General features: G+C 43.1%; 1 pseudogene; it reads right to left on the bottom strand.

The window, feature by feature from the left end:
• Positions 1 to 10,125: 10,125 nt before the first annotated feature.
• Positions 10,126 to 11,173, bottom strand: LOC142289908 (UTP--glucose-1-phosphate uridylyltransferase pseudogene; annotated as a pseudogene).
• Positions 11,174 to 14,413: the final 3,240 nt, after the last annotated feature.

Raw genomic sequence — 14,413 nt, 5'->3', positions numbered from 1 at the left:
CCTCTCTCTCTCTCTCTGTCTATCTCTGTCTCTCTTTTTCGCTCTGTCTCTCTCCCTGTCTGCCTATCTCTCTCTCTGTCTCTTTCTGTCTGTGTCTCTCTCTATCCATCTCTCTGTGTCTCTGTATGTCTCTCTCCATCTCTCTGTTGCTATCTCTCTGTCTGTCTCTCTGTCTGTCTCTGTTTCTCTGTCTGTCTGTCTCTGTCCCTCTCTATCTTTCTGTCTCTGTCTCCCTGTCTGTCTTTGTCTCTCTGTCTGTCTCTGTTTCTCTCTCTCTCTCTTTCTCTCTGTTTCTCTGTCTTTCTGTGTGTCTGTCTCTCTCTGTCTCTATGTCTCTGTCTCTCTCTATTCATCTCTCTTTATCACTGTATGTCTTTCTCTGTCTGTCTCTCTCTGTCTCTCTCTATTTATCTCTCTTTCTCTTCTTTTCTCTCTCTGTCTCTCTCTATGTCTCTCTCTCTGTCTCTCCACCAAAATCTTATTAACAGACACATAAGCTGTCTTATAAAAAGAAAGTCCTTTGTTGCATATTAACCAATCAGAACTCCCATTAATGACCTATAGCTCGCAGCTCCATTGACTTTAATGTAAGCAGTTTTTTTGACAAATAATGATAAAGCATGGGGTTTAGATTTTTTTTAAAGGGGAAATTAATAAACAAATGCTGAGCAAAATTATGCAGCTCGAATCTTTATAGTTGCATTTATTTTCCCTCTAATTTCCATTAATAAAAAAATCTATTTACATTATTGTGTTTTTTTAGTCTATGCAAATTATGCAATTTCCACTGTGAAGGTTTCCATTCCTGAAACACCCATTGATTATGTGAGAGAACAGAATACATTTTGTGTCTGATGTCTCACCACAACCATGCTGGAAGGTTGAGTCACCATGACTCCAGGCCACACCGCCCCACTGACACAAAACCACCACAAAAATGGCCACCACACAGCACTAACTCATCCAAAAATTGTAAGTTGATGTAATGCCACTAGGGAAAAAGTTACATATCTGAACATGAGGTTATAGGTTTAACAATCTGATCAGAATGTATGAAGGCCTTTGCCACCCAAAATTCTAAGTGGGTCCCAAAATTATCTGAAGCCTTTAAGGTGCGGTGCCGTGTGCCAACCACTTCCACAGCGACAGTGCACCAGCAGGGCTGGTGACCTGGTGCCTCACATCACCATGCTGCAAGACAGAGTCCCCATGACTCCAGGCCACACTGTCCCACTAACACAAAACAACCAAAACAATGGCCACTATACAACGCAAACACCATGTGAAAGGAGGTAGCCAACTTGTAAGGGGGTGTAAGGCTCAGCCGCTCCAGACCTGGGTGTCTACTGTGTAAAAAATGCAATGTTTAAAGTTTATGTTAAGGTGTAATATGTTTAAATGGCCATTAGGTGTCCACAATGTGTAAGCTACTTCCCTGGTACTCCTGGGATAGAGGGAGTTAATGAAGGGGAGGGGCTTAGTTTGAAAAAGAGCAGTTAAGAAGTCAGTTAGTGTGAAGAGAGTCTTGAGGGAGAATGACAGGCTGTGTCTGTGAGAGACGTGGTGGAGGAAAATCCCAATAACTCTAATTCGACCTTGTGGGCCGAATTCTGGTGCCGGACATGCAGTGCGCTCCAGGTGGTGGCCATTCCCTGGTGGAGACCTAACGAATCCCCTCAGTAAGTGAAAAATCAGTGGACCTTTGAGAGAGGAGTAGGTCCAGACTGACCGGAAAGACGTTTGATTCTGCCATTGATAGTGAAGCTGAAGGGGAGGAAGAGGAGCTTAGGGACCCCAACGGGAGCCCAAGTACCAGTGAAGATGTACAAATTAAGAGTTGCTCCGGATGCTAATGGCAATGACCAAAGAGGAAAGCTGGTGTGTATGTCCAAAGGACAATATTTATTAAGGATGATGCCCTCGGTAACTAGAAAGCGATGTGCCCGCTGTTGGTGAGATGTTAGAGGTGTTTTTGTTTAGAAAAGTCTGTGTCAGTGTATGGTTTTTGAGGGCACTGGGACCTGCTGCAACCGGCAGCTGGGAAGCGGTCTTGAAGATGGAACAAGCCCTCGCCTCCAGCCTCCAAGTAAGTGCCCCGCACCACAAGTCCCAGCAACCCTTCCCCTGTACTAGTGGGGCGGACGTGGTGCAGAGAACTGTCCCAGGGCTGCGCTGCAGCAAACCGGCAGTATCTGCCACGAGTACCACCGCACCCCGCTGCCCATCTAACAAATCAATCTTCCACAAGCTCCGAGTATGTAAATTGAGAGCAAAAAAGGCAGAAGAGGGGCAGTCTCCTGCTGATTAAAAATGCCTATGCCAAATGGGAGAAGTGCTGGTTCAAGTAATAAACAGAAGGGGACTGACCTTGCAATGTAACATATCTGGAGTAAAAAGACTTGAACCGCACATCCAAAAATCACAAGAAGTTGATCTACCGTGTTTCCCCGAAAATAAGACCTCCCCTGAAAGTAAGACCTAGAAGGAGTTTTCAGGGAGGCTTAAATATAAAACATCCCCTGAAAATAAGACCTAGCTGCGGTCAATAATGAAGTATCATGCAGCGGTAAAAAGTTAAAGACACTGCAGGAGAGTCCATTATAGATAGCGGACATCCCCTAAAGAAAGAAGACAAAAGAGAGAAGACTCCCCGATTATACTCACCAGACGCCGGAGCAGGTGAGCGCATCAAGGTGCTGCGGCGGAACGAACACACACACATCAGAGCACACACACACACACACACATTAGATCAGATCACATTCACACACACTACAGACCGCATCCACACACTCACCACATCCAGCGATATTGTTTCTCGGCGGCCATACTGTGCAGTGCAGTGAGCTTCCAGGACCTGCCGGAGGATCACATGGCTGGAAGCATATGGGATCTCCGAATTTTGTGAGTTTGGATGCGCGTATGTGCAATATTGTAAGTGTGTGTGAGTGTATGCAATCAGATGTGCGCGTGTATGCTGTCTGATGTGTGAGTGTGTGTGTGTGTGTGCGTATGTGGGTGTGAATGTATGTGATCGGATCTGTGAGTGTCGGCAGGAGGCAGAGAAGGACGACATGCAGAACAGCTGCTGGGAGCGCCTACCGGAAAGCACAGGGAGGAATGATGTGAAAGCTGTGTGTGTGTGTGTGTGTATGTTTTTGAGATCTGATGTATGCGAGTGTTAGTCAGATGTAGGGGAGCACAGCTGCTGGGAGATCACAGGGAGGAATGATGTGGAATCTGATGTGTGTGTGTGTCTGTATGAGTATGAGTGTGTGTGATGTGATCTATGCGAGTGTGAGCCAGACACAGGGGAGGCGTGCAGCACACCTGCTGGGAGATCACAGGAGGATCTAGGAGCAATACAGACGCCCGGGGCTGGTAAGTATGACGATCCTGGGAAGAGGGGAGGTCTGCTTTTTGTGTGGGATAGACTTACCCCCAACCATGTCTCCTCGAAAATAAGACACCCCCTGAAAATAAAGCCTGCTTTACACGTTGCAATTTCGCATACGATTTCGTATGTGATTTGCAACGCCCCCATCGTAGGTGTGGCACGTTCAATTTGTTGAACATGCCGCACAAACGATTAACCCCCGTCACACATACTTACCCGTCCATACGACCTCGATGTGGGCGGCAAACGTCCACTTCCTGGAGTGGGAGGGACGTTCGGCATCACATCGACGTCACACGACAGCCGGCCAATAGAAGCGGAGGGGCTGAGATGAGCGGGACGTAAACATCCCGCCCACCTCTTTCCTTCCGCATTGCCGGCTGGAGCCATGAGAGGCAGGTAAGATCTGTTCAATATTCCCGGGGTGTCACACACTGCGATGTGTGCTGCCTCGGGAACATTGAACAACCCGATGTGCAATTCGTCAGGATTCAACGACGTGTATGCGATGAACGTTTTAACGTTCAATCGCAATCGCACGTACCTGTCACACACTACAATGTACCTTACGATGCCGGATGTGCGTCACTTAGGACATGAACCCGCCCGCACATCGTAAGATACATTACAGCGTGTAAAGCGGGCTTAAGTGTTTTCTTAAATTTACCACCTCTAGAGATATCCTATCTCTAGTGTTTAAGTCCACAAATTACACACATGTGTGTATATATATATAAAGATTATCTATATAAAAAAAAATATAAGACAGTGTCTTATTTTCGGGGAAATAGGGTAATACCACTAGGCAAAAATGTATATTCCTGAACATGAGGTTATTGGTTTAACATTCTGCTCAGACTGTATGAAGTCCACTGGTACATCTTGTAGAACCTCTGAGTTTTCCCATGATTGACTAGAGGGTTGAAAGGTAGCACATTCGAACCCACTGGCATTAATAAAGGTAGCCAACTATAGCAATAATATTTTTTTCTTGATGGTTTTAGTATTTCCTCATTTTCATGCAATAGAAATAGTGATATTAATGCATAACTAAATTTCAATTTCAGTCACCCACGATGAAAATAAATGGCAATTTAATAGTATAAACATTTTTATTATATTTGTGATGAGTTATGAAAGACCAAGACTTTTAAAACACTTATAAAGCACTTGAGACAGAAAGTCTATACAGAATGGCAAAGGTAAAATAGTTCAAGGACATATACTTACAAGTAATTAACTGATTTAAATGGCTTTATTCCAGGAGGCCTAAGCAAAATATCACAGATCTAAACAGCAATTTTCTTTATTAGATAATGATTCATAATGGCCTTCTATCTGATGTCAAATGCTACTATGAGAATTACATCACAATTGTATATTTTAATGAACACACCATTACATTAATGCACAGTATAGACAAGATAAATTAATGAATGCACCGGATTAACAAAAGAGGCAGACTACTGTACATCTAAAGTGGACGTGATCTATCTTAGCAATAATATAAGATAATAAAACACTGTTGACGATGCACTGAATAAAAGAGTGCATATACACATATACATAGAGGTTACATCGTAAGCTCCCAATGTAAGTCTATGAGAGCCAGTACAAGGATTTCATATATTTGCATTGAGTTGTGACCTCCAGCACGTCCCAGCTGCTGAGAGAACACAAATCACTGGAGCCCGACCAGAGCCACCTTGATAAAAGAAGAAGATGGCAGAAGGTGAGTATAATACAGGGGGTAGAGAACTTAACTTTAGCTCCACTCCAGCGGTGCAATAAAAAATAACACTGGAGTGGTGCTTTAACTGAAAATTGGCATTGCTCTTATATGATATTTACCAATGCTGCTTGGATTACTACTGTGTACACCTTATGCCATTTACATGTTTTTATTTGTAGTATGTTGTCCCTTTGAAGATAATAATTATTGTTTACAGCTGCCAGTGGGCAGCAGCGACGATGTTCGGTTAAAGGTGATATATGTAAGTGCAGTAATGTGATACTGCACAGGGGGAGTTGACTTCTATATTGAAGGGATTTTACATGCTTTGGGCTGTGAGTTACATGTAGATTGAGAGCAATTACAATGTAGGGTCACTAGAACATGCCAGCATTTGTTAAAGGGAACCTGTCACCAGATTTGTCCCTTATAAGCTGTGGCCACCACCAGTAAGTCCTTATATACGGCATTCCAGAATATTGTATATAAGAGTCCAGGCTGCTTTGTATAACGTCAAAACACCTTTATTATTCTCATCTAGGGAGTAGTCCAGTCTGATGAGCATCACTGCTCACGGGTTTGGCCCCTGCTCTCTGCTGCAATCGCCATCCTCTTTCTTCTCAGTCACATGTCGATGACGTCATCTACACATCCTGGCATTGTGGTCCTGCGCTGGTGCACTTTGATATACTTTGCTGAGGGCAGATTAAATAATTGTAGTGCGCATGCATGGGTGTTCTTTGAACTTTCCTCAATACTGTGTACGACAGTACTTTGATCTGCCCTCAGCAGGACAGATCAAAGTGCACCTGCGCAGGACCGCAATGCTGGCCTGTATGGATGACGTTGAATGCGCCAGCCACAACGAGACTGAAAAGAAGAAAGATGGAGATCGCAGCAGAGATGAGCCACTGGATGCCCATCAGACCAGACTGCCTTTTTGGTAAGTGAAATTAAGGCATTTTTTACATTCTACACAGCGGCCTGGGGTCTATTATACAGCATTCTAAAATACTGTATATAAGAGCCTACTGGTGGTGGCTGCAACTTAAGAGGGACAAATCTGTTTTCATTCAAGTGAAGAAATGCATTTTAATCTTCATGATTCTATTGTCGTTGGAAACCGCTTACTCTTAGATATCAAAGTTTTGCTATGTTATGAAATTCATAGGGTACATACAGTTGAAACCAGAAGTTTACATATATTATCTAAACAGACATATTCACTTTCAGTGAATGGTGTCATTTTCAAGAGACCATGTGCAACCATTCATATTGTGATCCATTGTGAGCATCTTCCTGTAACAACAGCAATCAGAACTTAGCCTCAATATTTACTGTGTAACTATTTAAATACCACTGTTAATCACTGACAGCAATATTTAAAGGGAACCTATTGTGTCAAAAAACAGTATTACTCTTCAGATGTGAATTTATTCTGCAGTCTAATACTATATTAAAGCTGTAATGAGTGCCTGGCTGCTGGAAGGAAATGAGCTTCATTGCTCTCCACAGCCTCCGGCACGTCTTCAGTCACCACTCAGTACAGTTTTTTTCTTCTCTCTGCACAACGTTATTCCTTATCATGTGGAATGATAACACTATGAGGATTTGGCTGTTTTTACACTCTCCGTACTTATCACATGACCGCTCCATATACAATTTGCATAGGAGATGACAATGCTCCTTTCTCTTCTGCTTCTCTCAATGGTTTCAAATGAAAGAAGCAGAAGAGAAACAGGTTGGTACAAGATTGTAAGTATGCAAGTTAAGGCCTCTTTACACACTGAGACTTTCTAGCGATTCCACCAGCGATCTCGACCTTGCCGGGATCTATGGAAAGTCTCTAAAAGTCGCTAGTGAGCTGTCAAACAGGCAGATCTGGCCAACGACGCAGCAGCAATGCGGACCTGCAGAACAACCTCGCTGGAAAGGGAACTCTAGCACGCCCATGGGCTGGGTCACTAACGATGTTGTTGTTATGCTGTCAAACACACCGATGCATGCTGCACAGCGGGAAACAAAGGACCAAAGAATGGTCCTGAACAACATGTAGCGATCAGCGACCTCACGGCAGGGGCCAGGTTGCTGATGCGTGTCACACACTGCAATGTCGCTGGGGAGAACGCTATTACGTTACAAAACCGGTGACATTACAGCGATATCGCAAGCTATGTTGCAGTGTGTAAAGGGGCCTTTACATATGGTGCCGTCATGTGACCAATGCAGAAATTGTGAAAGCAGCCAAATTCTTACACTGTTCTAATACAGCAGAATTTTTTTTTTTATTAGTGAAAAAAAAGTTTCCAAAAGGATATCCATCTGTTTTTATTCTCTGATCTCTGTAGTAAGTTCTAATCCTTGACATATATCTTAAGATTGGGTCTGTTCTGATATCTAAAAAGTAAACTCAGTTCTGTTGCTATATTTATGTAGTAAGCTCAGCTTTGTTTCCATATTTATGTAGCAAGCTCAGATCTGCTCACGTACTTATGTCGTTAATCTGTTTCTGTTTACTAATCTATACAGTAAGCTTCATTTTGCTCCAGTACCTATATGGTAAGCTTTTGTTTTGTTCCCATACTTATATAGTTAGCTTTCGCTTTGTTCCCATACTTATTTGGCAAACTTGTCTTGTGTCCTGTATTCATTTAGTAAGCTTAGTTCCATTCCTGTATTTATGTAGTAATCTCGGTTCTGTTCAGAAATCTATGTAGTTATCTTGGTTTTGCTCCAATATCTATGTAGAAAACTCAGTTCTCTTTCTCTGTATACAATACGCTTTTCTCCTGTTTCCATTCTAGCTTATGTACTAAGCTAGGGTCTTCTCCCATATTCATGAAGTAAGCTCTGTTCTGTTTATGTATCTATGTAGTGAGGTCAGTTTTGCTTTGCTATATACAGTGCCTACAAGTAGCATTCAACCCCCTGCAGATTTAGTAGGTTTGATAAGATGCAAATAAGTTAGAGCCTGCAAACTTCAAACAAGAGCAGGATTTATTAACAGATGCATAAATCTTACAAACCAACAAGTTATGTTGCTCAGTTAAATTTTAATAAATTTTCAACATAAAAGTGTGGGTCAATTATTATTCAACCCCTAGGTTTAATATTTTGTGGAATAACCCTTGTTTGAAATTGCAGCTAATATTCGTCTTTTATAAGACCTGATCAGGCCGGCACAGGTCTCTGGAGTTATCTTGGCCCACTCCTCCATGCAGATCTTCTCCAAGTTATCTAGGTTCTTTGGGTGTCTCATGTGGACTTTAATCTTGAGCTCCTTCCACAAGTTTTCAATTGGGTTAAGGTCAGGAGACTGACTAGGCCACTGCAACACCTTGATTTTTTCCCTCTTGAACCAGGCCTTGGTTTTCTTGGCTGTGTGCTTTGGGTCATTGTCTTGTTGGAAGATGAAATGACGACCCATCTTAAGATCCTTGATGGAGGAGCGGAGGTTCTTGGCCAAAATTTCCAGGTAGGCCGTGCTATCCATCTTCCCATGGATGCGGACCAGATGGCCAGGCCCCTTGGCTGAGAAACAGTCCCACAGCATGATGCTGCCACCACCATGCTTGACTGTAGGGATGGTATTCTTGGGGTCGTATGCAGTGCCATCCAGTCTCCAAACGTCATGTGTGTGGTTGGCACCAAAGATCTCGATCTTGATCTCATCAGACCAGAGAACCTTGAACCAGTCTGTCTCAGAGTCCTCCAAGTGATCATGAGCAAACTGTAGATGAGCCTTGACATGACGCTTTGAAAGTAAAGGTACCTTACGGGCTCGTCTGGAACGGAGACCATTGCGGTGTATACTTATGGTATTGACTGAAACCAATGTCCCCACTGCCATGAGATCTTCCCGGAGCTCCTTCCTTGTTGTCCTTGGGTTAGCCTTGACTCTTCGGACAAGCCTGGCCTTGGCACGGGTGGAAACTTTCAAAGGCTGTCCAGGCCGTGGAAGGCTAACAGTAGTTCCATAAGCCTTCCACTTCCGGATGATGCTCCCAACAGTGGAGACAGGTAGGCCCAACTCCTTGGAAAGGGTTTTGTACCCCTTGCCAGTCTTGTGACCCTCTTGTCTCTGATGGGCTTGGAATGGTCCTTTGTCTTTCTCATGTTGACCAAGTATGAGTGCTGTTCACAAGTTTGGGGAGGGTCTTAATTAGTCAGAAAAGGCTGGAAAAAGAGATAATTAATCCAAACATGTGACGCTCATTGTTCTTTGTGCCTGAAATACTTCTTAATACTTTAGGGGAACCAAACAGAATTCTGGTGGTTTGAGGGGTTGAATAATAAATGACCCTCTGAATAAACTTTTCACAATTTAAAAAATAAATAAAAAAGAAATAACATTCTTTTTTGCTGCAGTGCATTTCACACTTCCAGGCTGATCTACAGTCCAAATGTCACAATGCCAAGTTAATTCCGAATGTGTAAACCTGCTAAATCTGCAGGGGGTTGAATACTACTTGTAGGCACTGTATATGAATAATTTTGGTTCTGCTCATGTGTCTAAGCAGTAAGCTGGGTTCTGCTCTGTTACATATGAAGTAAGCATGGTTCTGCTCCCATATTTATGTAATAAACTTGGTTCTGTTCACAAATCTAGGTTCAAAGCTCAGTTTTGTTCCTGTAACTTTGTAGTAGGATTGGTTCTCTTTTTGTATTTACATGGTAAGCTTTCATTCTATTTCTCTTGTTACATAGTAAGGTCGTATTTATTCCCGTACTTACAGTCATGACCAAAAGTGTTGGCAATTGAATTTGTTCCAGAAAATTAATTACCGTATTTCTCCTAGAAAATTAGTGAAATTATACATGTTTTGTTAATTGTCTCTTCAGGAAGGAAGTAGATGAGCTCTAGTGCCACCTATTGGAAGTAGGAATCCTAAAAGTCAACATTGACCCTTTAACGAGCCTTGGTAAATGACTTAGGATTTATCCCAGATCAGAACCTCAATTTGCAGACACAGTGTTTTGGGGTGATTGCCCCTCGTCAGGACAAATTATAAGATCTAATCTGGCTGTATGAGAAGCTAAGACTGGGTATGGGGGGAAGCTTTAGTCTTTGCGGAGACTCTTTTGTTATACACATATTTTTCCTTTGTGTGTATTGGAACAACTGAAAAAAAAACTGATTAAAAGGCAAATTGGACAGAATTTCAGCAATTTCTACCAGCTGCAGCTTCCCTTCATATTGAGTGAGCGTTCCTCCCTTGACATCAGCCCTCGTCTAATTTGTAACCTCCATGACAAATTCAGAGTGCTTTCTTTTGAACGGATTCATGAGGTGATTGAGAATGTAGAGGGCTACTGTAGCACCAAGATTATCACTATTAGAGACAAAAATATATTCTTTTCTTTCATCTATGCACGTGTCCAAAAGTCCTGAATTGTAAAAGCTGGCATAGATGTCCCCATCGCCAGGAGGGTACCAGGCTTCAGAATTCTTCACTGAGTAGGACAAGTCCTTGGCTATTGGTAATAAAAACTCCTTATTTACTCTTGGATACCTGCTCTGGTTGAAAGTGTAGATCTTCACTCAGCAGTGGCTGTTCTTCTGCAAGATTTTCTTGGTGTCTTCATCCACAAGAGGAACATCAGTGTTGTACGTTTTGTTCAAGTGCTCTGTCTGTTTCAGAGTGACATTGAGGAAGGTATTCTCATTATGAACTCCTATCAGGCTTATTGGGCCTTTACATCCCGTGCTCGTTCCCAAACCTCCATTTAGCTTGACGATGACCAGCTTGTGGAGGACAGATGAGATATTATCCGGAAGACCTTTGGACTTTATCTTCTCCTACGGCTGGATAGAATCCTTTTGGGGTCTCTGGATCTTTCCCCAATCTACAAATGGACCTTTGTCTTATAAGAAGCAATGAAAACTTTTGGAAGCCTTTCAAGTCTTTCTTGGTATGCTCTAATTCAGACTCCGCGGATGTAGACAGGATTTTCTCCAGGTCCATCTTCATGGCTTCTTCCAGCTCCTGCCGGATGTCTTCCTGGCACTGGGACATCCCTCCACCTGACATTGCTTTGCTTAAATCTGATACCTGCAGCTATGGAGGGGACGGCCTCCCTGAAACTGACTGACTGCAACACTTCTGCCTCTCTTTGTGGGCGGTTGGCTGCTTCGCTGTGTGGACAGCTGGCTGCATTTCTGTCTGGGCAGCTGGCTGCCTCTCTGTGTGGGCGGCCGGTTGTCTTTTATCTCTAAATTTTGGGTGCATCTTATAATCCGGTGTGTCTTATAAAACAAAAAATACAGTAAATATAACATTGAAAAAAAACAAAGCAAAAACAGTATCAAGTCTGATACATTAAAAATTACAACATCAACAAAAATACACCACCAGAACCACAATCAGTACATAAATACATTACCAGAACTATTGTCCGTACATGATTGCATTACCAGAATCACCATCAAGAAAACAACTCCATACTGAGTACTGTCTTCAAACTATATTCACACATACTGCTGCCTCTCCTTATTGAGCCCTCTATATTACACTCTCTCCATAGTAAGCATCTATGCTGCTCTTTCTCCATACTGAGCCTCTCACACTGCCCCTTTTCAATACTGAGCATTTTTGCTGCCCCCTCTCCATACTGAGCTCCCCCCGCTGCCCCTGCTTTATATGGAAGTCCTCTATGGTGATAGCTCTCCTTACTGAGACCCCCACACTATTCCTTCTTCCTACTGAGCCTTCGTTGCTGCCCTTTCTCCACAATAAGACCCTATGCTGCCTCCTCTCCATACTATGCTCCCCATGCTGCCTTTTCTCTGTACTTAGTCCAAACAACCTCTTCCCCAAATTGAGCCCCCACTCTGATCCTTTGCCATACACAGCCTCCACACTTCCCTTTCTCTATACTGACCCCCTCACTCTGCCCTCAACTCTACTTTCTATATTAAGAACCAATGATGGCCTTTCTCTATACATAACTTTCCGCTCTGCTCCTTTGCTTTTCTGAGCCCCCAAAGCTGCACCTTCTCCAACTGAGCCCTCAACAAGGATCTTTGTCCTTACCGAGTCCCTGTCTCCCTTCTTACCATTCCTCACAGTATACTGCATTCAATAGCTCTCCATAAGCATCAGCAAATATTGAAAGCCCCTGTCAGGTGCAATATGCACCCAGAACCACAAGTAGTTCTGGGTGCATATTGCTATTCTGTCCCTAACCATCCCGTTATACACTTGCATAGATAACGGGATCTTTAGAAAAAGATTTCTAAAGATCTTTTATTGTATGCTAATGAGCGCAGGGACTAGTTACCGGGGCGTCACTTCCCCTGGATAGTCAGCTCCATTAGCATGTTAGTACACCCCTGTGGACGTGCTAACATGCTAATGAATGCCCAGCATCAGAGGAGGATCTCACTCCCCTCTCCGCTGCCATCACGGCCGACTCTGGATTTTGGCTTAGTGCACATGATCCAGGACTTCTGGTCCTGTGCACTACTTCAGTTTGAAGCCAGGACGCGTACACCCTACTTCATAGTGTGCATGACTGAAACTCCGGGGTCTTGTGCAATGAGCTGAAATCCAGCATCGGGCAGCGATGACAGCAGAGAGGTGAGCGAGACCATCCTCTGACGCTGCGCATTCATTAGCATGTTAGTAACCAGGCGAATACTAAAATGCTATGAAGGCTGATTAGGAAGGGAACCAATGCCTACAGGACTAGTCCCTACGCTCATTAACATACAATAAAAGATCTTTAGAAATACTTTTTCTAAAGAACCCTTTATCTATACTAGTGTATATAGGGACGGTTAGGCAGGGATTAGCAATATGCACCCAGAACTGCTCCTGGTTCTGGGTGAATATTGCACCTGACAGGTTCCCTTTTTTAATCTGTTTCTCTATGAGTACTTACTTGCTTCAGATATCTTTTGCTCTGCATCATTTTGCTGCATGTTGAGTTGACACAAAAATGAATGAATACAATGTTCCTCCCCTGTAAAGTCACTGGCTGACTTCATCCATTTTGTGTCCACCATATATTTTTTGATTCTAATCGAAATAGTTTAAAATTACAAATTCAGTACTCTGGATTTGTGAAAAATTACTCACAGTTCACATAGCCATTGATACATAATCCCTGTGCTGTCAATTTTTTACATTGCCATAGATTGGAGAATCTTTGCAAACTTTTTTTCATACAAGAAAAATCAATAAACAAAACACTTATGGTAAAAACTGAAACAATCAAACATTGATAAAAATCACACCATTTTTTGGGTACCTGAAAAATGACTGTCATCAAAATGAGGCTTTAAAGTGTGGGAAAAGAAATAGGTAAAAAATTTGGCATTGATCAATGACTAAAGGATTTCCAACAAATCTAGAAATCATTTAAGGGCTTCTCGCATCTCTATTCTACTTAAAAAAAACATGGTTGACATGGAGTGTAAAGGGCCATTTACACGCTGCGACATCGCTAACGATATATCGTCGGGGTCAAGGTGTTTGTGACGCACATCCGGTGTCGTTAGCGACATCGCAGCGTGTAACACCTATGTGCAACCTTAAACTATCGCAAAAGAGGTAAAAATCGGTGGTGTGTGAGAGGTCGTTCATTTACCAAAAATCATTTTCTGGTCAGTAGCGAGGTTGGTCGTCATTCTTGCGGCAGCACACATCACTATGTATGACACCGCAGGAACAAGGAATATCTCCTTACCTGCAACCGCCGGCAATGAGGAAGGAAGGAGATGGGCGGGATGTTCGGCTCGCTCATCTCCGCCACTCCGCTTCTATTGGGCGGCCGCTTAGTGATGTCGCTATGATGCCGAATGAGCCGCCCCCTTAGAAAGGAGGCGGTTCGCCGGTCACAGCGATGTCGCTAGGCAGGTAAGTATGTGTGACTGTTCCTAGCGATGTTGTGCGCCACGGGCAGCGATGTGCCCGTGACACACAACCAACAGAGGCAGATCGCAGCGTGTAAAGGAACCTTCAGTCCAGAATACTTACAATTTTTTTCAAACTTATTCATCCTGGTTCCAACATTATTGTTGACAAGGTTGTAACAAAAATGGTATCTTATTTATTCTATGGAGCTGTCCAAAAATACTTCAACTCTCTTCCTATGTATAGTGTAGACAGAAAGCTGCCTCTCAGTAATGTGGATGGGTTTATACAGCACTTTAAGGCTCCACTCCATCTTTTATTGCAGTGCTGCTGTAGTGGTGCCACTAAAGTAAGTTCCCTGCACTTAGTCTCATTCTCCTCAGCTGCCATCTTCATCTGTTATCGACATCTTCCTGGTCGATCTCC

The sequence above is a fragment of the Anomaloglossus baeobatrachus genome, chromosome 2, assembly GCF_048569485.1.
Source record: "Anomaloglossus baeobatrachus isolate aAnoBae1 chromosome 2, aAnoBae1.hap1, whole genome shotgun sequence".
NCBI lineage: Eukaryota > Metazoa > Chordata > Amphibia > Anura > Aromobatidae > Anomaloglossus > Anomaloglossus baeobatrachus.
The sequence above is the reverse complement of the archived record's forward strand: the minus strand, read 5'-3'. Positions and strand labels throughout refer to the sequence as shown.